This window comes from Canis aureus, chromosome 29, assembly GCF_053574225.1.
Source record: "Canis aureus isolate CA01 chromosome 29, VMU_Caureus_v.1.0, whole genome shotgun sequence".
Taxonomy (NCBI): Eukaryota; Metazoa; Chordata; class Mammalia; order Carnivora; family Canidae; genus Canis; species Canis aureus.
In genome coordinates this window covers 20,763,838-20,791,153 of record NC_135639.1, presented here as the reverse complement: position 1 = coordinate 20,791,153, position 27,316 = coordinate 20,763,838, and the positions used below count along the sequence as shown (strand labels likewise).

The 27,316-nt window shown below is 36.1% G+C and overlaps 1 long non-coding RNA gene across 1 annotated transcript; it reads left to right on the top strand.

Annotated features, from left to right (window-relative positions):
- Positions 1-5,920: 5,920 nt before the first annotated feature.
- On the top strand, positions 5,921-13,467 carry LOC144300799 (uncharacterized). The gene is made up of 4 exons (XR_013367584.1): positions 5,921-6,147; positions 9,494-9,584; positions 9,671-9,899; positions 11,457-13,467. It is a non-coding gene; the product is annotated as an uncharacterized LOC144300799 (long non-coding RNA).
- Positions 13,468-27,316: the final 13,849 nt, after the last annotated feature.

Genomic DNA, 27,316 nt, shown 5'->3' with positions numbered 1-27,316 from the left:
ATTTAAAAATGTAGTAGTGCTTTTAAATGTGTTTGAACTGAAGTGACTGTCAACATATTATGTGTATATATATATTTTATATTTATATTATATTTTATATACTAAAATATATATATATATATATATATATTTTTTTTTTTTTTTGTAAAGAGGTGTGTGGTTGGGAGGCAGGAGAAGGAAAGGGGGCAGGGGGTTCCAGATAGGGAGCTGGAAGGGCTGGCGTCCCCTCAGTAGGTGGACAAGCCAAGATCTCTGGAGACTCCGAGGGAGAGAAAGGGGGAAAGGATGGGGCTGGGGGGGGTTGGAGCTGAGGGAATAGGTGGAAGGGAGGGAGAGGCGCCCGCGCCAAAAGGACCTGAGTGGTGGAGCATTGGGAGCAGAGGGAGGGGCGGGAGTGCAGATCCCAGAAAACCTGTATATAAGGAACCTCGACCCATATGCCTCGGCGCCTGCAAAGATTATCAAGATCTTTCCTTTCCTGTTATTTAGTGACTCTGTAAATTAAAAAAAATAAACCTTTATTATCTAGTTGTTTAGTAATTATAATGAAATCTGCTGCAAAAATCCTCTTGGAATCATTGTGCCCCAGGACTATATTAGCGCTATTTTTAATAAATATATCTACATAACATACTAGAATTTTTACTAAGAATGTCAGGGTGTATGTATGTGTGTGTGGATACTGGAAGAAAGAGGCTTTCCAGTAACTGTGTTCAAATACAGTTCCTGGGACAACTATAAATGCTACTTAAAATAGACATCCCAACTGAGTGAGGTCAACGTTTCACATCCATGCATATGGGCAGCTGTTAATATCATTCCCAATGCTGGGACAGTGGGACTCAGCAGAGAATGGATGTCCTGATGAAAGGTGTTTTCAGGTGGCTCTTGGTAACTAGCGTGCACCAAAAGCAGGCAGGCAGTGCTCCATTAAAGAAATTGGTTTTAATTTAAAAACAAGCAAACAAACAAACAAACAAAAATATATATATATATGAGATACTATATATGAATCTTATAGTAACTATAAACTAAAGACCTATAATAGATACAAAAAATAAAGAGAAGGAAATCCAAGTTTACACAAAAGAAAGTCATCAAATCATAAGGGAAGAGAACAAGATGAGAAAAAAACAGACAACTACAAAAACAACCAGAAAACAATTACCAAAATGGTAATTGGTATACACCTATCTGTAATCACTATATTTTTTCCAATAATTATCTTAAATTAAAATTAACTGAATGTTCTAAACAAAAGACCTATGGTGACTAAATAGATTTTTTTTAAAATGCCATCCATATGCTGCCTATAAAAGACTCATGTTAGACCTAAAGAAACATACAGATTTCTAGTGAAAGAAAGAGAAAATATATTCCAAACAACTGGAAGAAGAAAAAAAAAAAAAAGCTGTGCTAGTAATACTTCTATCATACAAAATAGACTTTAAAACAGAGAGAATCACATAACAATAAAATAAAGGATCAGCCCAACAAGAAGATATAACAATTGTAAGACTCTATGCACCCAACATAGGAGCATCGAATTCTATAAAGCAAATATTAACAGACATGAAGTGAGAAATGGACAATAATACAGTAATAGTAGTGGATTTTAATATACTACCTACATCAATGGATATCTCACCCCACAGAAAATTATTAAGAAAATAGCAGCTTTGAGTGGCATATTAGACCAGATAAACTTAACAGATATGTACAGAAAAATAGAATATACATTCTCTTCAAGTGCACATGAAAACATTTTCCAGGATGGACTGCATGTAAGGCCACAAAAAAAGTCAATAACTTTGAGATGACTGAAATCATATCAAGCATCTTTTCTGAGCATACCACCATGAAACTGAGAACCAATTACAATAGAGAAAAAGAAATACCTAGAAAAAAATACAAACAAGTGAAGGCTAAACAACATGCAACTAAAACACCAAGGGATCCATGAGGAAATTAAAAAACGAAACAAAACAAAAGCACCTTAAGAGAGATGTAATTGGAAACACAATGATCCAAAATATTTGGGATACAGTAAAACCAGTTCTATGAAAGAAATGTACAACAATACAGTCCTATATCAAGAAACAGGAAAAATCTTAACAATCTAACCTTATACCTAAAGGAACTAAAAAAAAATAAATCCCAAAGTTAGAAAAAAGAAAATAAAGATTAAAGCAAAAAATAAATGAAATAGAGACTAAAAATAGAAAAAAAAAATCAATGAAACTAAGAACCGATCCTTTGTAAAGAAAACTGATAAACCTTTAGGCAGATAGACTACACATCTATAGTAATCTAAACAGTATGGTACTGGCACAAAAACAGATACATAGATAATAGAACAAAACTGAGAGCCCAGAAATAAACCCATGCTTATATGGTTAATTAATATACAACAAAGGAGGCAAGAACATGCAATGGGGGAAAACACAGTCTCTTCAATAAATGGTGTTGGCAAAACTGGACAACTATATGCAAAAGAATGAAACAGGACTGTTTTTTTACACCAAATACACAAAAATAAAGTAAAAAATGAATTAAAGACCTAAAATATAAGACCTGAAATGATAAAGTTCCAAAAAGGAAACATAGGCTGCAATGTTTTGGACTTCAGCCTTAGTAATATTTTTCTGAATATCTCCCCAGGCAAGGGTAACAATAAGCAAAAATAAACTATTGGGACTACATCAATCTGAAAAGCATTTTACCTAAAAAGACAACCTTACCAAATGAGAGATGTTATTTGCAAATATATCTGATAAAAGGTTAATACTCAAAATATATAGAGAACTCCTAAAATTTGACATCAAAAAATCAAGCAATTTGATTAAAAATGGGACCTGAATAGACATTTTTTCCAAAGATGACAAATAGATGGCCAACATGAAAAGATGCTCAGCATCATTACTCATCAGGGAAATATAAATCAAAACCACATTGAGATATCATTTCACATCAGTCAGAATGGCTAGCATCAAAAGGTAAGAAATAAGTGTTTGTGAGGATGTGGAGAAAGGGGAACCTTTGTGGACTCTTGGTTGGACTGTAAACTGATGTAGTCACTATAGAAAACAGATGGAAGTTCCTCAAAAAATTGTTTTTAAATAGAAATACCATATGATCTAGTAATTCCACTTCTGTGTATTCACCCAAAGAAAACAAAAGTACTAAATCAGAAAGATATATGCACCCTTATTTATTTATATAAGAATTTATTTATTTATATTTATTGCAGAATTTTTACAATAGCCAAAATATGGAAGCACCCTAAATGTCCATTGATAGATGGATAATGAAGATGTGGTATATATATCACATATATATGTATATATATGTATATATATATACATGCAACATCACCCAGCCATAAAGAATGAAAACTTGCTGTTTGTGACAACACAGATGAGCTTAGAAGGTATTATGCTAGTGAAAAAAGTCAGAAAGACAAGAACCACATGATTTCATTTATATGTGGCATCTAAAAAGCAAAAGAACAAATAATATAGATAAAAGACTCAAATATGGAGAAAAAAATTGGTGATTTCCAGAAAAGAGGGAGATAATCGGCAAAATAGGTAAAGGAATTAAGAGGTACAAACTTCCAGTTATAAAAAGATAAGTCACAGATATGAAAAGTACAGCATAGAGAAAGAATATAGTTTAATATTGTAATAATTTTATATAACAGAGGTAAGTGCACTTATTGTAGTGAGGATTTTGTAATGTATATAATGTCAGGTCAGCATGTTATAACCTGAAATTAACATATCAACAATACTTCAATATACATAAAAAATAGTTAATAGGTTTTTGTACATTTTGTTACTGCCATATTCCTATTTAGTATAGTTTGTCATATAGGAGACAAGCCAAAAATATTTGTATAATGAGTGAGTGAATATATCTTCAAAATGGTGATCTTAATAATGGCTGCCTCACATACCTGTAATAAGATTATTTAATTAATGCATTTATTAAGTGCCTAGATTATAGTTAAGTGTTCCATACATCAGTTATTAATAAATGCTTTCAATGAGAGATCCCAATATACAGTTGTAGAAAATTATGAGAGGTACAAATAGTTAGCTCAAGAAAATATTGCAAGTCACATTCAGGAGTTTTTGGGGTTTTTTGTTTTTTGTTTTTTGTTTTTTGTTTTTTTGTTTTTTTTTTTTGTTTTTTTTCATTGGCAATGTGAGGGATGTGACACAATCTGTAGTACATCAAAATTATTTGGGCATCAGAGTGCAAAATGATTCCTGAAATTAGAGCTGAAAAGAACAGCAACTCACTTAATCCCTCTGAACCTCGATTTTCCTCATCTCTGAAATGGAGATTATAATACTTGTACCACCTACTTCATGATATTGCATGGAGGAAAAATGGTGCGTTCACTTGTGAAGACAAATGTTAGATGCTATGCAGAAAGATATACAATATGGTCATCTGTGTGGCTGTGTTCATAGCAGTTCTAACTCAAGGAAATGTAGTCTTATTGGTAAGTTAGCTCACCCTTTCTTGTCCTGGAACTCATTTCTAGGAGCCTTCTGGGCACATAAACAAGGTGAAGGCTAGGACTGTTACGGCTATAGACAAGTGACCATTTTTCTGGGGAGAAAGAAGAAGGAGGTGGAGGAGGGTAAGAGAGAGAGGATTGAAGCTAACCTAAGAATAAGTCTCCCCCAGGAGAGAGACTATTTGAAAATGTCCTGCTGGCTTCTAGTCATTGACTTCTATACCTGTTTTATCTTCTTGACAAGTTCCTTTGAGCTTATGGGCATTTCAATTAAAAAAAAAAAAAAGATGTCTGAAATGACAGCCTGAGGAGCCTAAACAGAAGAGAAAATTTAATCTCCATCTTTATTCAATTAAGCTAATGGAAAACTGCACCTTTGCCAAACCTATTAGCACTTGATAATAAAGTTGTTAACAGAGGTTCAATGGCTGATTTTTTTTTAAGGCAAACAACTTGCTGACCTTTTACATTTAGGTTGAGTTCTTATTAGTCTTTCACCTAAACTTTTACCTTGCAAAAGTGTTTAAAACTATCGGAAAAGGAAAAGAGTTGGATACAGATCATCACCGAAAGGAAGGCTAGGTCTATTTACAGATGGATGTGTGAGGCTGGTGTGGCTTGAGCAAAGTCAAACCAGCAAGAAAATAAAGCACCCGGGAAAGCAACATCTCACAAGGAGGCCGGCACAACAAAGACAGATGGAAAACAGGCCACTTAGGATATTAGTCAGATGCATGCAAGAAGTCCAAGCAGGTAATATCTACAGGCCAGTGAGTCCTGTGCTTTCTCAAGGCCAAGAGACCTAGAACGTGAGTACTCATCCCAAGGCACACGTTACTCACCAAGCCTTCCATAGGTACCACTGAGTAAGTGTGGGTGAACAAAGCCAAAGAATACAAGGGCTGTTAACTAAGGCAGATGTGATTCCAGCTCTTCCTAGAGGAAGCAAGCATGCTATTGAGAAGAAAGTTATAGGGCTGGGAAGTAAGAGACTTGGGCTTAAATCGCAGTTGAAAAACACAGCAATTTGAACCTTGGGAAAGTTCCTTATAGTAACTTTGAGTGCCTCTATTTTATTTTATTTTATTTTTCCTGATTACTGATACAAAGCCTTTCATAGAAAATGTGGAAATACACAGAAAGTTAATAGAAATAGATCTTAAACAACCATAATGTGACACCCTGGAAACACAAAGAAAAGGGCTGAAATGCATTTCCTTGAGAGAGGTTCATCGTGAGACCAGGACCTGGGCCTCCAAAGAGAGGCTGCTTACCACTCAGTGCTGGAGTCACTCAACTAAAAAGAGTGATGAAAAGGAGCTGGAACCTAGACTTTTCAAGCAGGTTGCCAGGCAACTGGTGGGAGGCTCGTGGGGGGTCAGTGTGTGAGGATGGAAGGGAAGGCAAGGAGGAACTATGTGCTGGGAAAACTATAAACAGGATTCGGCTGCTGCCCCAAGAAGGCCTTGCTGCTGCTGAGGCAAAGCAGCACTTTTGGGATGATGCTTTTAGGAACTAGGAACAGACAAAATGTAATCCAGAGAAGCACTTCCCCTTTAGACAAATCCTGACATGCAGGCATCCTGGAGACCAGCCCTACCTCTGTTAATTCTATGGTTTGTTTCCCTAAATTAACCAATTTCACTATTGTGTGCTTACTCTTAGTCCAACATAGCTTCTGTCACATGTAATTGGGAGAGTCCTAAGTCAAAAGATCCCAGCACTAACACTTAAACTAGGAGAGGTCAGATAGACAGCATTTGGAAGAGGCAGGATCTAAACAGGCATGGAGCTCCCATAGGTGGACATTGGGGGAGACACATCCTAGAAAGAGGAAACAGCATAAGCCAAAACACAGCAACCAGGAAGAATAGAATGTGTTTTGGGCAAAGAGGTCAGTTAGGCCAGAGAATAAGAAAGAAAACAGAGACATCAATCTCCTATCTCGCTGATGTTTGCATGACTGAGGCTTTCTCATGACTCAGACTTCAGCTCAGATATTTTCACAAAGGCGTCTTCTCTGACCACCCTAGCTTGTTTCCCTTAATGCATAGCACGTATGCCATAGCCATCTTCTTCCTTGTGGACTCCATGTTTGTCTCTGTAATCCCACTGGAATGACAACACAATTAGGAAAGTGTCCTTGTGCTTCTTCCTCTCCTCAAGCCTCCAGGGCTCACAAAGAAGAAGGCTGCATGACACAGACTCTCAGCAAGCATCTGTGAAGTAAGCAGCTGATAAGCCTGGCAAGAGAAGATGGAGCCAGATACTGGAGGATGCAGGATCTGGATTTTAGAGGACAGGACTGGACATAAATTTTCAGAAGCACACTGTTAGGAAATTCATCTGGTATGAAGGACGTAGACTACAGGCAGGGACAAAGGGCAGAGAGAGCAGTTTAGAAACCCACTGAAAATCCTGAAGCAATAGGTAACATTTATTTGATTGAGTGAATGAGCTCAACGTATGAGTTTCTGAACTTTCCCCTCAGATGAAAGAAGAATGAAAAATGGTTTGTAACTCTTCCTTTCCTTTTTCTTTCAGAGCTGACTGCTCTGTAGACTTTCATCTTTCTTCAGATAATGTTTTGTAACCATACATGAATAGTGTCTTACACATCAATCTATAACAGCTATTTTCCCCCAGGTAACAGCTTTGAAAAGAGGACAGTGGCTGCTTGATCAGATAATAAGAGCAAAGCGATTCTCGAAGGTCCAGCAATAGAGCCTGTATCTCACAGGCTGTCCCACTCCAGCACCTCCGACTCTGAGCCGGAGTCAGAGTCATATCTTCTGCCACACAAACCTAGTTCTAGTACAAAATATTCCTTTCTCCCTAGATCGTTCATTTAGTCTTCTATTGGTTTGTTGTGTTTTGCATGTTTTCACACTTGATGTAAACGGTACTACATGATATGTACTGTTTGGAAGTTATTGCTCTTATAAAATTTGGTAAAGTTGAAATATATAGTACTATCCTATTCATTTTCACTACAGTGGTTTTTCCCTTGAGTGTGTATACCACCAATTATTTATCTATTTCTTGCTAAGGAACACTATTTTGGGTTTTACATGTGATGCGACATTGAACATTCTTCCAAATGATTCCCTGTACAATTATGAAATAATTTCCCTAGGATAAATGTAGACACACAAACACAAAATTGCTTCAAAGATGTATAATGAATACCCAACTTTACAAAACATTACCAACTTGCAACCAAAAGGATTTTACCAGTTCACATTCCTACTAGCAGTCTGTAAGTTACTACTTTTCCTCATCATTTCCAAATGCTTAAAATTTTGTAAACACGTTACAGAATGACAGACATTTCACTGTTATGTTAATTTATGTAACCCTGATAGTTTGAGAGGTGAGCATCCTTCCCTATCTTTACTATTTGTTTCCTCTTTTTGAATGACATTTTCATCAATTCCTGCCCCTTTTCTTGACTGCCTTTTGCACATTTATTTGTAAAAATTCTTTATAAATTCTTTATATATTATTTGCCAGTGTTATTCATAATTTTTCCGAGTCTGTGATTTGTATTTTGATCAAAATACTTCTTAATTTTCAAAAAGGTTAAACATGATTTTGTATGGATTGAGATTTTTTTCTGTCTAGTGTAAAAAAATATTTTCCAAGTCCTGGGATCATAAAGATTCCTACATTGTCTTCTTCAAGTTTTAGGTGTTGATTGTCATTTGTAGAACTTTAATCCATCTATATTTTTCATTCGCTTTTTTTCTGCCACTTCTCAGTTAAACTGCTCTCAAGTACCCTGCATGTATTACTCTTCTTGTCTACATCCTGATTTTTTATAAGACAACTTAGTTCCCACTTCCTCTGTGAGGCTTCCTCTGACTGTTGCAACTCTCACTGACCTTCTCCACCTGGACTACTAAGTCATTAATCATCAGGTTTGGATTTAATTATTGCTTAGTCTAAGATTATAAACCTATAGAACTACAGCACCAGGAAGTTAACCCAAATGAGTGAATGAAACTGAATTAAGACAACAGAAAGCCGAGAGACTGGAACAGTTCCTAACCTTCTTTGCCATGTGGAAATCGGGCCCAGAGTTTCTAATCATTTGAAATGATACGAATATATTGTTTGGAATCTGTATTTCTATTTTAATAATCTTTATTTTTACATGTTGGAAAGTGATTCACTAAAACAATTTGTTTAAAGCCAAACAATTTTTCTACACTGAATTCATTTCATTGGCTTTTGGTCTGTCTTTATTTTTGTCCAGTCATTTTGTCATTTCTAATCACTACTTGTCTACTGAATAAAAACTGAAACCATGAGAGTAAAAAGATTCCCATTAGAGTCTAGTACAAACCCAATCTCAGAGAAAAGCGCATGATAACTGATCAGGAAATCCACAGTTTCTTGCTGGTTGGTGGGAGATCTTATAACCACACCTTTGAACACAGAGCTATCTCCATAGTCTAAATAGAGGAGAGGTTTAAAAAATAATCTCACTTGTCAATTTAACCAAATGTCTTCCCACACAGTTTTATTTCCATCCAGACTTGTTTACAGAAAACAACACATGGACAGAAACCTCCCCCCAAAGTCCTGATTATCTCAACACCCAACAAGCCAGATGCAGTGTGTTCTAAATCTGTTTTAATGGCAGCAATCTTTGTACTAAAAAGAACAGTTACACATATCTTAGATATACACCCCCATTGTCTTTTAGGGAGTGAGCATTTGATGCTAACTCTATTTCAGACACACATACTGCTGTTTTATTTCTAGAGCTGGGTCTTTAGGATCTAAGTTATATTTCTCCTTTTACATCTAGTCAAGACCTATACAGCTCATTGTCAAGGTAAAATTGACCTGAACCAGGAATTGGGCTTGTCTTGGAATACCCTTGGCCAGGGTAATATCTCTGAACCTCTTTTTCAGAGAGAAAGAATAATCATAATGTCAATTCTAATCTCATAGTATAATATGAAGATAATAAATCTACCCATCCAGCTGATTGCTCAGAGGGTCAAATGAGATGGATATCAAACCTATAAAGTTATCTATAAATGTGAGTATAATAAAATTAGTTTGTAGATATGAGAATATATGGGAAATGTGTGATGACACTCAAATATTATGTGTTATGATTTTTAGGACTTGTTTGATCTGCTATTCATCTATCAGCACTCCACACTCAGAGGGAAAATTTTCAATAGAATTTCCTTTCTCATTAATAAGTCGAACATGTTCCTCCTTTGAGACTACAGTTGCCATCATACCTTACACAATAGCCATATAAGTAAGGGATCTGGGGGCACCAAGCTGGGCCAAACTGTATCCAGAGAGGCAGCAGATAATTCCCAGTGATGTTCCGAGCAAACAGGTAAAAAGTTCCAAGGTCAATTTTTTTTAATGTATCTCTCCATGTCTGTTTATGGCTTCCTCTCTTGTTCTTCTAGGTCTATGAATGATTCTATGTGTGAATCCTTGAATATTTTTATTGTGGGCAAGTCTGGATGCTTAGGATTGTGTTTACACAAGTTAAATGTTATGTATGTCTGTTTTTACATTAAAAAAATACACAACACATACAAAGACTAGAGTTTTTATTTATTTATTGGGGAGGGTAAGTGCAGAGGAGAAGCCGACTCCTGGCTGGACAGGCTGTCTAATGTAGAGGACTTGATCCCAGGACCCTGAGATCATGACCTGAGCCAAAAGTAGATGCTTAACCACTGAGCCACTTAGGCACCCCTGCATGTATTGTGTAGCATACCAACTACCAAATCCAAATCTGTGCATAGCTGTATCTGTGTGTTTGTGTGTGGATCTATGCACCTGTATCATGAATGCATATGTCTATGCTATGTGCTTCTGCCAATGAACATTGTAGAATATGACTCTATGTCTTATACCAGATATACCTAGGGGTATATGGTTTGTCTCTCCAAGCATGTTTGTGTGTCTGTCAATGAAACTGTCTTTGAACTACATGTATATGCTGGAGTTTTTGTGTAACCAAGTAGTATTGAAAATTTTCTACTTGGTCTACAAATGGTCCTAACCTACTCCTTGCTGTTATCAAATATATTCCTCAGAAAGCAATTTGTTCAGTATTTGCCTATAAAACAGAATCACCTGGAAGCTTTAAAATACTGATAAAAATAATTAGAAACAGAGTCTTAATTATTTTTTCCTTTTCTGGGATGAGCCCTAGACTTTAGAAATGTTTTAAGCTCCTTTCTTGATTCTAATATAAAGCTATATTTGAGAACCACCACCCCAATGAAAAGGCTACAATTCATTACAGAAAACTTCAGTGTGCTTTAATAATGTGTGTTTTTACTTAGATCAGGGGGTAGGAAAGAGTACTTAAAAATCCCATGTAGAAAAAAAGACTGATCCCCTTTTTTCCTGCTGTGGCAGTGGAAGCTGCACCAGATTAGAGCCAATGAAACAACCCTGGGATGGCCTATGGAAATAACTGTAGAAAAACACTTCCCAGTCTATCATCCAGCATTTGTTTGCCACTATATAGAGCTCTACATAATTAAAATGACAGAGTGTTTTCTTAATTTACATATAAACACTTCATACCCACTATGGACCTTTGGCAAACAAAAAGATTTATTAGTATAATAAAATAAGTACTACATAAAAATTTAAATGCATGTTTTAGAGCATTTTTTACATAGTAATGAAAACAGGAAGACAGTAAATGGAACAAAATTCATAGCCTTCAAGGATGGGGATCTAAGGATAGGTGGTATATAAGATCTAAAAGTTGGGAAGAAGAGAAATAAAACCACAGATGTTTAACTCTGGAAGGCAGGGCTCCTTTCATCCTTAAATACTATTGCACAAATTAAAAGCCTGCTTTCCTCTAGGATTCAGCCATGTTTACATTCTCAGTTTACACTTTTTTTTTTTTTTTTTTCAGTGAACATCTCAGAAGCACTATTGGAGAGGGACAGCTGTCTGGTGTCCACAAGCCATTCTCTTACTTCCAACTCTTCACACCAGAGAGGCTCTCCAGGGCACTGAGTATTTGATACTGCCACCCATAAACGTGAAGTCAGATGAATAAATTCTTGATTAGGCAAGAGGGAAAAACCAAACTTACAAACATTCTTCGTTATACTCTTCATTAAACTCTAAAAAGCATACTAAGGCACAAATAAATATTTGTAGAATAAGTAAACATACTACTGTTTAACAACTTGTACAACTGAAAGAGCAACTCACAAAAAGCCTGTTCCAATAGAAGCCAATACAGAGCATCAAAGGGAAGATTTGTAACATAAGCATAGTCATTACCATAGGGATGGGTCTTAAAGCATGAGAAGAATGTTACTTCTATGGAGTGACTCAACTGATCCCTTGACTTCCTGATGGAATGGTCCTAAGCCCAAAAAGTCAAATAAAATAACTAAGGTCTGACAATAAATAAATACATAAGTGGGGAAATCCTGAAATCCAGTTCAGAGCATAGGACTCCAGAGCCTGTGTGCTCTGTCAATATGCTATTTATTTTCCATTCACCAGGGAAAAGATAATAGAGCAACTGATGAAGATGCATAGATTGGGGCCAATTTAAAATCCTCTCTTGTGATGCAACTCCCTTTTATCTCATATCCTAATCCATTTGGGTATACACAAGATGCTAATTGACTCCACAACATGAGGGATGCTTTAATCAGGGAGGTATACAACTGCCTTGCAAAGGATTTTTACAAGAAAGATGAGCACTTCATGAAAGGATGATCTGGAAAAGACTCAAGACTATCTAGTCCAGATCTCTCATAAAATATTGAGGAAACTGGTTTTCAATGATGTAAAGTAATTTGTCTGGTCACAGAACTGGTCAGTGATAGAAGAAGAACTAGGACTACTTTTTACCTTACCTGTTACTCTTTTTATTATATCATGGTGCTTTATTCTCTCTAGGATACCTTAAAGCCTACTTAGCAACATAAATATAGGACTTACTGACTTCATGAACCTTTTGCTACAGCATTTGGCCCAAAGAAATTCTATTTTCCAGATCTACAACAAATTCATCCATAAAAAGCTCAGCATAATTTTCTTCCTCCTGTGGGAAATAAAGACTCTTCCGTTCCTTTTCTCTTACTCCCTAATTTGTAACCTGTCAATGTTTACAGGTATTTTTATGCAAATCAGTCACTAAGAAGAAATTGCACTTAGCCTGCAGAACTATTTCAGCTTTTAACTTAGAATGATGGATCGATGTGGTGGCAGGAGTTAATAAATGGCATATGTGCATATCTTATGATGAAGTCAAATCTATGCTAAGAGGAAGAAAATGAAACACAAAAATAAACAAGCTTCTTAGCAATAAACCCAAAGATTTGAAGTTCATGCAATATTTAATCATTTAAATAAGGTCATCATCAGAAGTGACACAAACTGCTAAATTGGTTCTGCTTTCATATTCAACAGCTTTTTATCTAACCTACAATTTTGCTCATTTCTTATAATCCATATACTATCCCCATTACCACTATACATTTCCATATGTAGCTATCTGCAACGAAAAACAAACAAAAACAAAAACAAAACAGACTGACTTACTATTGGAAAATCAGCTTTGAGAAGTAAAAATGAAGGCTTTCCAAAAATGGAAATGAAGACAAGAGAATGTCAGGTTTTGCCATCAGAGACGTTTCACCCCTACCCTGTCCTTGGAATTATACTCTGCTCATTGTTCCCACAGCAAGAGCCATTTTCAAGAACGCAAGCTTGAGAAAACAATGTGTTTTATGGGACTGAACTCAGCTCAGTTCTCTAAATGAACTTTTAAAATTCTGGCCCAGCAGGTATGGAAACTATTCATTTTGTGGCTGTGTAGTTCAAACTTTGTTTGTAAATTCCCTTGTTTGTTGAAACTGCCTTCTACCAAACTAGAATGGCCTCTTCTTTTGGTCTCTGCCTGCCCTCCATATATGGGGGCCTGTTTCAGGTTTCACCTGGGTAGTTCCTGAGTTTGTGAACCAACATCTTGGCAATAATTTCAAAGGTCCTAATAAGAAAAGTAACCACTACGACTGGCAGAGTTACTCAAATAAGCAACATTTGTATGCTTTGACTCTTCGCCCTTAGAACTAGACATTTATTTTCAATAGATGAATCAAATTTCAATGTTGGCTATTATTTGGTCATTTTTTATAAATATTTGTAGAAAGAAATTAATAAATTATCAAAAATAAACTTACAATGAATTTTCTGGTAAGGATATTTTAGTAGAGACTTTTTTTTTATAAAGATTTTATTTATTTATTCATGAGAGACACAGATCGAGAGGCAGAGACACAGGCAGAGGGACAAGCAGGCTCCATGCAGGGAGCCTGATATGGGACTAGATCCGGCATCTCCAGGATCACGCCCTGGGCTGAAGTCCGCGCTAAACCATTGAGCCACCCAGGCTGCCCTAGTAGAGACTTTTAAATTGCTGACATGTTTGAAAGCCATTGGAATGAAACTCAAAGAGCCAAAAACATGCAATTCTTTGTTTATAATTTAGTATTGTTATTAATTATGACAAACTTATCCTTAACTTAAAAATTTTCCCAATTATTTACATATTTGCTTCATGTACATGGAACTTTTTGAAACTAAAAGATTAAATGAGATTAAATGAGAAAAGGTAGCCAAATGCTAAATGAGATTACAGATCACTGAACAAGAATATGGAAAGAAAAATAATTATTAGACATTGACAAATTTACATGACAAATTTCATTGACCAGTCCGGGAAAAGAGAAGCCAAGTGTTTCAGTGACCTCTGAAACACTTTAAATCAGAGGAGAAATTAAAGAAATAAATTAGAGAGAAGTAGCAAAAGTTAAGAATAAAAGCAACTAAATTGTACAAATTTAGGAAAAATTAACTATAATGTTATTACTCAATGTTAATACATATCTATTTGTAGATGTGAGCTTTCAAAAAAATAAAAATAATGGGTTGAATCACTATATTGTATACCTAAAACTAATATTACACTGTATGAAAAACTTAACTACATTAATGTGACAGAAAAGTATTAATTCATTTATTTTTTTCCCCTTTTTTCTATCTGCTCTGTGTTTTTCTTCTGTCAGGGTGATACATGTAAAATTCAACAAAAGAAAATAATCTGCTTTACATTTTGTCATTATTTTCATTGATTATTTCATGTAATGATTAATGAAATAATCGTCATGTAGAAGAGGGGGCTGCTAAAATAATGATGCATTCTGATGTCAAAAACACAAGGTATACCATTGGGTACTAGGTAGATTGGCAGATGAAACCCACCTTTAGCTCTGCTTCTATTTTCTCAGCTTCTCAAACTCTCATAGAGCAGATATAGTTATTCCAAGTTCCTTCCAGGTATACTGATTGAGGATAAAAATCTAATCTATGCCAGCTTGAGAGAATAAGAGTATTAGTTTTAGTAAGAGGCAGTAAGGAACGCATTAGCCTCTAAGCACAGAATAGCCATAAATTAAAAGATCCCAAGTAGCCTGTGACTGCTTTTCAGCATAGTTGTTTGCATTCCCTGAATTCTAATTATACTTCATTATGTAGGATTCCCTGAGGATCTAGGCAAATTGCAACTCAGTTACTGACAACCCTCTTGCCAACAGGCTGCCCAGCTGTAAAGACAGCATGACAGCAAGGAGAATAAAAGACAAACCTCAATCAACTCAAGGGATTTGTCCCTCAAAAGCTCTGGGTGAGCTTAATCTTTGCTACTAAAATTCTATTTGAAATGCAAAAGGGATGCCTACAACTTGACCCAGAAGTAATTACAATGGTAAAAGGAATAGTGGCTCCAGTTAATTAACTATAGAGGCATAGTGTGTGCCATATACTTTTTTTTTCTTTTGCCCATTTCTTGTCAGACGGTTGAAAAAAAGACTTACCTCAAGCATCTTGAGGAATATTGGATGGAAGGGAGTTACTTTTAGAAAAAAAAACCTCACTGGTTTGACCAGTCCATGAAAAGAGAAGCCAAGTCAAAACATATTAAACTTGGACACTTATGAAAATATTTAAAGAAAGACACTTGCTTCCTTGAAACACTACGTCAGAGGAGAAATTAGAGAAATAGAAGTAGCAAAAGAATAAAAGCAACTAAATTATGTATTACTCAGGGTGTTTTTAGCTGCAAGTCACAGAAAAGTTGAAACTCGGCTGCTTAAACCTAAGGATATTCATCATTCATATAACAAGTCATTTGGAGGAAAGTGGTTCCAAAGTGAGTACAGTACCTCAATGATGTAATCCTAGTCCACAATCTTTACCTTCCTGTTGGCTTGTTCCTTTCTTCCCAAAATGACATTTCACACAAAATTCGGAATATAACAGAATTATAACTATATTCCTTTTAAAAAGCCATAGTTGATGAGCAAGTAAGTTGGGAAAAGAGCAAAGAATATTGGTTAGTAAACTACCCATGATTCATTTCAAGACTTTCTCTGATAGAATCATTATGATGATTGAGTCCCCAGTTTACTTGTGAATTTGAATGTGACAAAAAAAAGCTATTTCCAATGGGTTTTAGAGAACAGACAGCCTGCAAGATGACCCAGAAAGAAATTATAGTAATTTTAATTCACATTACCATATCCTGTAGGTATAACACAAATGCTTAACCTAAAGTTTTTCCAATGTGTTATTTATTTATAGTTTGTTTACAGAGTACATTGTTGTGTGTAACATCCATGGAATGCATTCTGGGCTATATTCCTCTTCTGCTCATTAGGTCAGATTACAGACAATTTTTGGTTGAATACTTGGTATTTTCCTAGGAGAGATTGTTTAATATTATTGATTAAACCCACTTATTGCTCACCATGATGCCTATCAAGATTGCTTGCTATATTTTCTTTTCTTTCTCTCTGAACAGAGTATAAATCAGGAATGAGTAAGCTACAACACAACTCTCATTTAATGAAGATCTAACAAAAACATGAATATAACCATGCAAAGACAAAACAGAATGTAATGCTACTAGCATCTATAATTATAATGTAGGACCAGTTAATATTGTTTAATGGAAAATACTGTTTTCTGAGGCTTGGAGATTACAAAAAGTAGAGACTGCCAATTTACCTGTTAATTTCAGTAAATAGTTTCATGTGATTTCACTCTTGCCTCAAATATCTACTCTACAAATAGTCTAAGACAAACAAAACAGTCATAGAAACAGGGAAGTTGTGGAATTGCAATCTCTCTCTTCTGATACCTTTCCTCAACCTTTATTGTTTACTATTCTAGACTTGTCAATCCCTAGGTAAACCAGAGTCTGGAAGGTATGGAAGGGCTCTTATATTGTCCCAGGTTTCAGTAATAGCAATCCCAGCCTTCATGACCTGCAGGTTGATAGCCAACACAAATTAAGTTCTCACCTGAATATGCAAACCCTATTTAACAACAACAACAAAAAGTCTCACTACTATCATTTGCTGGCTTAGGGGACAGCAAGATCAAAATTTATGCAAATTAGTCATAGTTTTACAAAACTTTCAGGGTTCCAACACAACCTATGTAGATAGCCTCACTACTAATCCAATGTCTCTGGAGGGGACACCATCTAGGTATTGTTTAAGCATTTAATGCACACTCCAGCACACTCTAGGACCAGAGTTCTTCATGATTCATTTTTTTTTCCTGCAAATACACAAATCCAGTTCTCTTTCTTTAGCTGTCAAGAAGACCAAGCAACATTGTACTACATTTATTATAGCAACTAGGATGGAAGGTAAGAACTTTACAGTGTTTGCATGCTATGAATACACACACACACCTGGTTCCTCTAGAAACTTCTAGTTCCAGAAGTCCCTCAACTAGAGGTTAATTCTGATTAATCTAGAAATTACTCAGAAATCCCCTCTCCTTTATCTTTCCCAGTTGTCTTCCTCCACCTGGTATTGGGTTATGTGGGCCTATTGGAGAATACTGACATGGCTGGAATCCCTCGGGTCTAGGAGAAACCTAGTACACACTTGTCAGAAAGGAAAATAATGGTGAGGATAAGGGAAACCAGCTTTCAATGCCTAATGGATGAAACTTTCTAATTAATACCACCTTCCCCAGAGATTCCACCAGTCAAATCCATTGGTCCATAGATCACCAAACACAAAATTTATCTATTACCCTTAGAATTCCCCCTGCATTCCCTTCTCATAAAGTGCTGCCTCCATAGTCTTCAGAGAGCACAGTGGCTAGTGAAAAAAAACAAAAAAACAAACAAACAAAAAGCCACACCCACTCACACAATTTCCCCATTTTAGATTTGTCCCAGAGAGGTTGGTAAGGGAAAGGCAGGGGGACTAAGTGGGGGTAGGGTGGGGCAGGATATGCAAGCCCTACAACCAGGTTGCCTGAAGTTAGTGTCTCCACCAAAGAGAAGCTTTCACTGGCAGTTAAAAACTCCTATTTGGGGGCATGCCTTAGAAAGAGAATTACTATAAAGTCCAGTAAAATGTAACTGTCAAAAGTTTCACCACATTGAAAAGTGATAGTTTTGTCTGCACCGTGCTATCGTCACAGGACAAAAACGTCAAGTAAAAAGCTCCTCTTGCTTTTGACCCTGGAGAACTACAGATTCCAAATAACAGCCAGTTATTTTCTGGAAATCAGAAATAGCTTTTGGTAAAAAATAGCCTCTTCCCCTATGAAAGTACTGGGAAACAACTCAGGATCAGAACATATTTTAGTCCCATTTGAGGTGTCCACTTTCATCTCTTTGTAGTTTCTAGTGACACTAATCTCCAGGTCTCTGATTAAAAACAGTATAGGTAAGATTTTAAAAATTTCCTCAAAATGTCACCAGGGCTTTGGTACAGCCATTGCTAATTTAACCATATCATAAGTCATTAGCTGGGCAGTGATTTCTTTAAAAAATTTATAATTCCTCCTTTTCTTTTAGTGTCACTTCATTTTATCTTCACAAACCTCTTAACACATCTAATAATTAACTTATATAGTAAATAAAGTGCTCCAAATTTATTTAATGGCAATATTTTAGGTAAAACATCCTTTCAAGGCTATATCATATATAAACTCTTTTTGGCTTAGTTTCACCATTTTCTTATACATTTTTTATATTGTTCAAATTCTTACTAACTATAAAAGAACTTCAGTTCATACTCTCCAAAAGAAATCCTTCACTGCTTGAGACTTTCATAGCATATTATATATTCTTTTCTTATATTATTTATCAATTGCCTCACTATAGAGTTTTATTTTATCTTCTCTACCAGAGAGAATGCATCTTCTTTGAACATAAAATTTGACAAGTGTTTATCTTCTTAGCATCCTTCATGTCTAGAGCAGAGTCTGACAAGTAGATCTAATCTATCTATTCTTGCTCAATCAGAATTTGTAAATGCACTAATTTAATAGTCAAGATCATGTTCACAATCAGTCACCATCTAAACTTCAAACTATAGAAAAGTAATATAGTTTAATGAATAAAATTTAAATTTTATTAGTAGCCTTAGGTCTGGGTTTCTGCCTACTTACGGTGAGAGCTTAGTTGGGTGATTTAACCACACCATGTCTTAGTATCTTCCTTTATAAAATGAGACTATGAACAAGGCCTGATAAACTCCCCCCCACCCCCGCCATGATTCACAATGAAAAAAAGAGATGGTCTAAGAAAAAAAATACTGTTGTTCTTTTCAATGGGAAGGAAAGTAAAAAAAAGCCAATGCTTTCTATATAAAAATAATATATCAAAAAATAAAACTAGACCTAGGTTTTTCTCAAGTGTTTGCCAAGGCTGAAGAGGTTCTACATTTGGCTGTGGATTAGCCTAGAGGAGCAGAACAAACAAGAATAGTGACAATGATGTAACCCAGAAACCAAGACATTTCTACCTTTCAACTCTCCTGAATTTCTAGTGATGATGGGGGAGGGCCATGAGGGAAAGAATGAGAGAACAAAATAAGGAGGAAGGGGGAAAAAGGAAGCCTCTGAAATAAATAAGGGATAATGAATAATTATTTCACTCAATTAACAGAAAATTGGGAATAACGCTTTAAACTAAAACCCAAAATGAACCGGAACTTAGTTTAGGATCTGCCACTGACTTACCAGAGGAATTTGCCCTAAGACATAACTTGTCCCTTAGATTTCATCAGTTAGATAGGATATTTTATAGTTTCTTCCAGCTCTAATATCATAGGACTTTGATGCCAATATTTAATCCCATGAAAATCTAGTAACAATGACGTGTGAATAGAAATGTTTCCCCAGGTCCTCTAATTATAAAATCGTGGATCCAGATTGTTCCAAAGTCATGTTAAAGTCTGCTATGAAGTACTAAGCTGAGATATGAGACCTCTTAAGAAGGGAGGTATTGAAAGGAGTGGGGGAAAGAAAGAAGGAAGCATAGAAGGAAGATGGGAAGGGAACAGGAGAATGAGAAGGGAGGACAGCTGAAAAATTGGACACTTGACAGAAGTCATCATGGAATAGGGTCTTTAAAAATAATTACACCCAATTTTCCTTTCTATTCAAGACTGTTCAACGACATGGGGGAAAGGAAGATTCAACAAGAGAAACAGTGTGTGTGGGAGGGGGGGGTATGTAGATACATACCTGCCGATATATACCTGCAGATACATACCTAGCAATATATATAAATATATAAAATATATATATTTTATATAGTCATTCTTTAGTATTTCTGGAAAGTGAGCATTAGAAAAACCTATTACATAGGCTACAATTAGGACTCCAAGTTATTCACTACAATTATCATCCACCACTTCCAGCTTCCTCCTGTCTTTGGGAGATGCTTACAATAAAATAAGCAAGCCTAATTTGATTTTTTTTTAAATCATGCACAAAAAAATAAATAAAAAATAAAAATAAAATTAAAATTAAAAATCATGCACTACACATACACACATTTTGTCCTCATTTTCAAAAATGGAAAAAGAAGTCCATTCCAATTGCCAAGTTTGATGAAATTAAAACAAAATATAAGGTTTGTTTGGACAAACATCAGTAACGAGAGCTCTTATCTGGATATATTCATACTTGTTTAAAATATTTATCATTGTGACAAACATTAAAGGTGTTTCTATATTTTGTTTCAGGTTTCTTTGCTTGACCATGTCTGGTAGGATACATTTTCAGCAACTTAAAAATACAAAAAGAGCTTTTTATCATAATGAGATGTAATTAAAAATCTGAACAGTCATTATTTTAGGAAAAGAAAGATTCAAAACAGAATACCTGAAAAATAATTCAGCAAGGAACACCCAAAATAAAATTCTATAAAAAAATATGTACATCTTGGGATGCTGGGTAGCTCAGTGGTTGAGGCTCTGCTTTTGGCTCAGTGCGTGATCCTGGAGTTTGGGGATCAAGTCCGGCATCAGCCTCTCCATGAGGAGCCTGGTTCTCCCTCTGCCTATGTCTCTGCCTCTCTGTGTGTCTCTAATGAATAAATAAAATCTTTAAAAAATATATGCACATAGTTTGATCCAGTGATTCAAATTAATAATTTTATCCTAAGAAAAATATTAGGCAAGAGTCAATGATATAACACTAAAATTTCTCATTACAGCTTAATTTAAAACCATAAATTAAAAAAAAATAATAAAACTGTAAATTATAGAACCTACAAACCCAAGAGTACAATATTAGCTTTGGTATATTAATGTTTTTTTTTTCCAAAATTGCATAAAATGTGATTTAATAACACTATAAAATGGCTATGGTATTTTGGTAAAATGGGAGTGGGAAGAAGATATAAAATAGTATGGTATTATGGAATTTTTCATTAAAAAATGCATTGATTGATTAATTGAGCACAATCAGAAAGCTCATGATCTTATGAGTTTAAGCTGGATCTGATGGATTTAGCTGTGGGAATTCTCCTTGTACTCAAGTAGGGACAGTGTCTTGTCTACTAAAATCCATAACATTCACACAAAGAAATAGCATCTGTAGCAATAGCAACTACAGCTGTAACGGGATATCGAGAGCAAGAAATAAAGTAAGCAAATGTTGGTAAGAAAACCTATAACAAAGGTCTATGGAGTCCAGTGAAAAATACCAGAAGAATAAGGAACATACAAGATGAAGAGCAAATAGTGCTCAATTCTACCAACAGGGTGAGGACCATTTGTCACAGAACCTGGGTAGGGTGGTCTGCTCTCGTCCTCCTTTCTGCATTCTCAGTTGCTTATTATGTGCCCAGCACTGTCATTTACTCTGGAGGACACAGGAGGAGAATGACACTCTGGTGTTGCCTGTAAGGGTGTTTTAGAATAATGGGTGGAGGTGGTATACAGGGTGGGGAGTGTCAAGGAATATTCATTTGAAACAAGAGAAATAGTTAAATGCAGATCTAAGGAATGATGTTTATGTTTCTGTGACACTTTTGATCTAAAATTTATCAAATGGAATTTTATCCCACATTAATCTGGTGGGTTATGCCAAACAGACATTATCATGCCCATTTTACAGATGAAGAAATGCAACTTGTTATCCTCAATGATAAAAAACAAAACAAAACAAAACAAACAAACAATGGTAATCTTTCACAGCACAGGAAGAAAAACACCTTTCTGTGAGCTGGCCATAATTTGGAAAGTCCAGATAGGTAAAGCCATAGAGCTAGAACATAAATTCTAGGTGGGTAAGGACTGTAACCATCGTATGCATTACTGAATCATCAGAACTGAAACAATAAATACTCTATAAATTCAGAATGAAGGAATAAATTAAAGAAAGAATATATGAAAAAATGCAGGTAACTGTGGATATCAACCAGGTGTGGACTCCTGCAGATTAGAGTCCATCCTGCACTCTCTGGCTAAGATGTCACTGAGCAGCAAAGAGCCCCGTGGAGGACTTTAGGCCATGTGGTTTGGTGTCTGCCCACAGAGATGTGGGAGGAGTACTCCTTTTTTATCTCCAATCAGCAAATATTTACCTAACACTCACTGTGGGGCAGGTACTGCCTGAAGGCTTGGTTTTCTGGCCTAGTTCTGGCCCTCTCATGATTTTCCAGAACCCATAGGAAGGGCTTTTTGCCCCCAACAACCTCCTTTCCATTTAGGCCTCCAGCCAGGAGATGAGAAGTGCAAAAAGGCTACTCTCAGAACCTCAAGAGAACATGAATTCCTTCTATTGCTAAACTGACACATGAGCTTTCCCTTTCTCTTTACCTACACACAGGGACCTTGAAATGGGATCACTCTCTGGCAGGAAACATAGAGGTGTGAGTATCCATTTTTCCCTACTGATGCCAGATGAAGAGTCAAAGGAACATGGAGAGTTGGAAATAATTTTACAGTCCCAAACCTCTCCTTCAGAAGTAGATGCCTGGGAGAACAAAAGGCTTATCTTAGTCCCTGACTAGCTCCTTCCCCATTTTTCATCCACTATGTAGTGGACCCTTGAAAAACACAAGTTTAAACTGTGTGGGTCCACTTATATGGAATTTTTCATCATTAAAAATATTAGAAAAGCTTTCAGAGATTTGTGAAAATTTGAAAAAAAACTTGCAGATGAATTGTGTAGCCTAGAACTATTGAAATTAAGTAAAAGTTGATATGTTATGAATGCATAAAATATATGTAAATAGTAGTCTATCATTTACTACTATAAAATATACAAAAATTATAAAAAGTTAAAATTTATCAAAACTTATGCATATATAAGCCATACATGGTACCATTTGCAACCGAGAGAAATATAAACAAATGTAAAGATGCAGTATTAAATTACAACTACATAAGATTAACTGTAGTACATACTGTACTATACAATTTTGTAGCCACCTCCTTTTGCTATTGCAGTGAGCTCAAGTGTTGTGAGCAGTGAGCTCAAGTGTTGTGAGCATCCACTTAAAACTCCATGTCACACTAATCATCTCCACATGAACAGTTTGTCTCTAGTAAATTGCTTATAGCAGTAAAAAGTGATCTCTCATGGTTTGCGCATATTTTTCATTATGTTTAGCATAATACCGGTAAGCCCTGAATAACACCATGAGACCTATACAAAGTGTCATTAGTGATTCTGGAAGTGCTCCCTCCCAAGAAGCAGAGGAGTCATGACATTACAAGAAAAAGTTGAATTGCTTGGTATGCAATTGATAGACATCTACAGCTGAGGATGCCTGTCATTGTAAGATAAGTGAATCCAGCATAAGGACCACTAAGGGTGGGAAGAAGGAAAAAGAAAAGGAAATTTTGTGAAGCTATCATTGCAGCTGTATCAGCAGGCATGGAAATCTTGCACTTTTTTTGAAATACCTTTTCATCTCCTATTGAAAATGCAGCTTTTATATGGGTGCAGGATTGCTCTAAGAAAGGCATACCTATAGACTAATATAATTAGAGAAAAAAACAGTCATTATATGACAACTTTAAGCAAAAGCAAGGCAAAGGATCTAAACTTGGAGCATTAAATGCCAGCAAAAGATGGTTTGATAATTCTAGAAGATCTGGCTTAAAAAATTCAAGATATCGGATGCAGCTCCTGCTAACCACGAGAAAGAAAGGGAGTTCCCAGATGCCATTAAGAAAACCACCAGGAAAACAGATATCTGCCTGAACAGATTTTGATATTTATTTATTTATTTATTTATTTATTTATTTATTTATTTATTTATGAGAGACAGAGAGAGAGAGAAAGAGAGAGAGGCAGAGACACAGACAGAGGGAGAAGCAGGCTCCATGCAGGAAGCCCGACATGGGACTCGATCCCGGGATTCCAGGATGATGCCCTGGGCCGAAGGCAGGCGCTAAACCCCTGAGCCACACAGGGATCCCCTGAACAGCTTTTTAATCAGATAAATATATGCTATTCTGGGGGGAAAATCCACAAAGAATTATTATAAGGAAAAGAGGCAAGCACCAGGATTTAAGCCAGGAAGGCATAGGCTATCCATAAAGTTTTGTGCAAAGGCACTCAGGTTTATACTCAGGACTGCCCTGCTCCATAAAACTGCCAACTGAGCTTTGAAGGGAGGTAAGAAACACCAATTGCCAATCTTTTGGTTGCACAACAAGAAAGCCTGGACAACAAGAACAATTTTTTTTTTCTGGATTGGCTCCATCAATGCTTTGTCCTTGAAGTCAGAGAGTACCTTACCAATACAAGACTGCCTTTTAAAGTCCTTTTGATATTGGACAATACCCCTGGCCACCCATAACCCTGTAACTTCAACAATAAAGTGGTCTACTTACACCCAAACACATCTCCAATTCAGCTTCTAGATCAGGTAGTCATAAAGGGCCTTTAAGGTTCATTAAACACAATATTCTATGGAAAGGATCGTCAATGCTATGGAAGAGAATGCTGATAGAACATCATGAGAGTCTAGAAGGGTTATACTATTGAAAATGTCATCATTAGGGTAGGAAAAAAAAACAACAAAAATTCCATCAAATCTGAAACAATAAATGTATGCTATATCCAGATGTTGTGCATGACTTCATGGGACTTAGGACAGGACCAATCAAGGAGATCATGAAAAAGATTGTGGGTATAGCCAAGAAAAGGTGAGGAGTAGAGAGTTTCAAGAGATAGATCTTGGAGAAATTCAAGAGCTAACAGACCCTACACCTGAGGAATTAATAGAAGACACTTTGGAGATGAGTGTTTCTCAACAGTGCCAGATGATGAGGAAGAAGATAAAAAAGCAGTGCCAGAAAACAAACCAACATTAGACAATCTGTCAGGGGGGTTCCAATCATTCAAGATTGCTTTTGACATCTTTTAGGACATGGGCCCTTCTAGGATCTGAGCACTGAAACTTTAGCCAATGTACTATGTAGAAATATTTTTAGAGCAATTAAAAATACCAAAAAGTCATACAAATTGGGATGTATTTCCATAAAGTTTCACTGAACGTGCCTGCTTCCCCTTCCACTTTCACCTTTCAACCTCTGTCACTCCTGAGACAAGACTAATCCTTCTCCTCCTCCTTCTCCTCTTCCTCCTCCTCCTCTGCCTACTTAACATGAAAACAACAAAGATGAGGACTTTTAGGATGATCCACTTCCAGTTAATGAATAGTAAATAACCTTTATGCTGTATAGTTAATAAATTTATCTATTCTCTATGTGTGTGAGGGTCTTCATGTGAAAATCCAGTAACTGTACAGCAAGAACTGTGTGAGATGCCATGTCACCATCATCATCACCTAAATATTTATTGTACAGATCTTGTGCAGAAGTTAGATAGAAGTGGACAGCCTATCATTAAATAGATATAAAGTGAGTGATATTTAATATAAAAGTAATGATGTGTTAGTTTTCTTACTGTTTTATAATTTTGCTTTCGAATAATTACATTACCATACAGTATGCCTCTCTCACACAATTGGAGAAACTGCATATTAGCCTATTAACACATAAGTGTTTTGTTCTGTTTTAAGTAGGCTCCATGCCCAGTGTGGAGCCCAACACAGGGCTTGAATTCAAGAACCTGAGATCAAGACCTGAGCCAATATAATGAGTTGGACACTTGACAGAGCCACCCAGGCACCCCAACCGGTAAGTATTTTTTAATATATGTAACTATTAGTAATTCCAATACTGTATTATGAATATGACAACTACTGTATGCCACAAAAATTTTATAAGGATTCACTCATTAGTGTATAGGCTAGGCTACCATGAAGCAATTGTATTGATTACACTAGGCCACTATAGCAACCATATTGTTGCTTTGTTATCAATGCATGAATTAAACCTATACGTACGAATTTCTTTTTTACATTATCTTTTCATTTTTATGTCTAGTGACAGTGATACATAAGATTTACAGTGTTTTGTAAGATATATATGAGACCATACTGATGTGACTATTGACAGACAATTCATCTTCCAAGTAAACAATGTAAATTTGCTGTATTAATAAATACAGTACTGTATCTTGTCTTCTGATTCTCTTAACATTTTCTTTTCTTTAGATAAGAATACAGTATATGATACATGCAATAAAAAATATGTGTTAATTGGCTGTGTTATTGGTAGGCTTCTTTTTATTATTATTATTGGTAGGCTTCTGATCAACAGTAGGTTGTTTGTGGTTAAGTTTTGGAGGGAATCAAAAGTTACACATGGAATTTCAACTGTACAGGGTGTTGGCACCCCTAGCCACCATGTTGCTCAAGAGACAACTGTATTCACCCTCTCCTTCCCACTCTGCCCCAGAAGCACAGTGATAGAGCAAGGAGTCAGGGAAGCATTCACCCTTTCAAAGGCAGCTCCTGCTCTCCAAGAACGTAGGACTTTGGGATGGGGTGAATGGGTGACAGGCAGTGAAGAGGGCACTTGATGGGATGAGCACTGGGTGTTATACTCTATGTTGGCAAACTTATATATATATAAAGAACACAGGACTTATTTAAAATGAAAATGCTTGTGGGGGAATGGAAGTAGCTGCTTCCAGCCTTGCTCTCCAAGGCATAATGGACCCCTGGCTACTCCCTAAGAGCTAGAAAAGCATTAAAGATGTAGGAAATGGGATCTTTAAAAAGCTCCCCTGTCAACTGTTATTTTACCATTTATTTCTAAATACAGTTTAACACTCCACACTAACACCACAAGTAGAGCATATAAAATGCCTGCTCCTGTCAACAGGACAAATGGGCTTTGGAAGGGAGGGGGAAACACATGGGAGCTACTTGGGCCACAAATGTTAATTCTCCCTTTATGTGGCAGGAGAGTTTATGCATTGGCTTTGGGGCTTTAGGGAAAAACTGATGTATCTGGAGCTAAAGCTAAGATGTTAGGGACATGAAAGAAAATGAAG